Genomic DNA, 2,207 nt, shown 5'->3' on the forward strand with positions numbered 1-2,207 from the left:
TATTTTGGTCTGTTAGAAAAAAGTGCCTCCTAAAATTTTAAAGGAAGAAAGACATATATGTACAAAATAAGGGTTGATACAATGAAGGGATAGAAGATGACTGTAAAGATGAAAAATATAAAAGATTTTATAAAAGGACTTGATAAGATGGGAAGTTGTTTGAAAAAAGAAAGAAGATTTAAAAATAAAAGAAAAAAAGGAGAGAATGTGATCAGGCAGGAGACTAGAACAGAGCCATACATTAGTGATTTAGGGTATATTTTGATCTGTTAGAAGAAACTGTATCTCAAAATTTTAAAGAGAGAACAACTTATATATATATATGCCAAAAATAAGGGTAACTACTATGAAGGGATAAAATATGACTCTAAAAGTGAAAAATAAAAAATGTTTTGTTTTTTTTAAAAAAAGAGATTGATAAGATGTTGGTTGAAAAAGGGAAAAGAAAAAAAACAGTTAACAAAAATTAACTTTGATGAACTAATGAATCATGGTAAAAAAAAAGCCATGAATTCTATGTGCAGTATTCCCCTAGCGCTGGAGTTTCCCCGTTCTCCTTGATCGGTAAACTTGGTCTTGGCTTGCTGGCTGTTTGTGCTGATCTTCTGGGGGAGGGGCCTGTTCCTGTGGTTTCCAAATGTCTTTGCCGGAGGCTGAATTGCCCCGCCCTTGTCGGTCTGGGCTAAGCAAGCTGCTCGGGTTTGATCTCAGGAGCTTTTGTTCCCTGCAAGCTCTCCTTACAGCCTTGGAGGACCAGGGCAAAAATGGTGGCCTCCCAATCTCCACCCGGAGTTGCTGAGAACTCGGGGCCCCGCTCCTCAGTGCGCCAACAGTCACTCCCTTGTCCCCGGTCCCCGGCCGCTCTCCGTGCTCAACCGGCCTGTGACCGAGCGTTGCTATCTCTGGCACCCAACCCCGTGTGGAGTCTCCAAACCCAGCAGATCCCTGTGGTGCGTTCCCGCGCCACTCCTTCCCGGGAAGGAAGGGGAGTCTCCCCGGATCTGCCGCTTGTTGGGTCCCCGCTGGAGGAGCAGTGGCCCGAATGGGCCGCGGATCACAGTTTATGGCAACCCCGAGTTGAGAGCCCACGCCTCGGCTCCATCTCTGCAGCCGGCTTCCCCGCTCCGATACCTGGGAGCTCTGGTGCACTCAGGCACCCCTGGTCTTTCTGTGACCCCGAGGGTCCTGAGACCACACTGTCCCGGGAGGATTCCACCCCCTACTTAGCCACTGTAGCGACGTCCCTCAGTGGAGCCGACTTATAACAGTTCCGATTTTGTGCTCCGCGACTCTATCACTTGCCAGAAGCAGCCAGCGGAGGCCCCTCCCCCGCCATCTATCCTCCCGAATATCGCCTCGGATTCACTTCTCCGCACGTCCTACCTTCCAGTAAGTGGTCGCTTCTCTGTTCGGATAGTCGTTGCTACTCTCCTCTTTGATCTCCTGTTGAGTTCGTAGGTGTTCAGAATGGTTTGATCCCTATTCAGCTGAATTCCTGAGACCAGAGGAAATCTAGGTCTCCTACTCCTCCGCCATCTTGCTCCGCCCCCCAGTAGTTTCTTTTTATTACTAAGTAGTATTCCACTGTAATGAATATACAACAGTTTGTTTATCTATTGACCTAATGATGAACATTTAGCTTGCTGCTGGTTTTTGGACTATTATGAATGAAGTGGCTCAGAACATTCATGTACAAGTCTTTTTGTGAAAATACTGTCTTAGCTAAACACGTAAGAATGGGATTGCTGGGGAATAGGCTAAGTGTATGTTTAACTTGGCTCTAAATCTCTATTTTTGCTAATGTCTCTCCACTGTCTAGAGCAAGTGTCTGGCATGCAGTAGATATTCAATAAATATTAATTAATTGAAAAGCTCCAACAACTAATAGAGTGGATATATGTCCAGATCTGTGTGAGGCCCAAGTTAGAGCTCTGTCCAAGGCTCCAAACTGATGGATCAGGGGGAAATTAAGGACATGTATGATCCATCATGGACTGTGTGAGCCGTGCTGGTTGTGAGCAACCCCCTTGAGTCCCTTGGAGAAACTGTTTACAATGGAGCATGAGTGGAGAAAACCCTGACATGAGGGAATGTTTCTCTGGCCTCTATATTTAACAGGCCTTGCCTGACTGTTTCCTTCTCCCCAGAGTCTTGTCTTCTCCCCATCTCCCTCCACCCCCCATCTCCCTCCACCCCCCATCTCCCTC

Source organism: Callorhinus ursinus, unplaced genomic scaffold, assembly GCF_003265705.2.
Source record: "Callorhinus ursinus isolate GAN/ISIS: 27379988/994484 unplaced genomic scaffold, GSC_fseal_2.0 scaffold24, whole genome shotgun sequence".
In the NCBI taxonomy this organism is placed as follows: domain Eukaryota; kingdom Metazoa; phylum Chordata; class Mammalia; order Carnivora; family Otariidae; genus Callorhinus; species Callorhinus ursinus.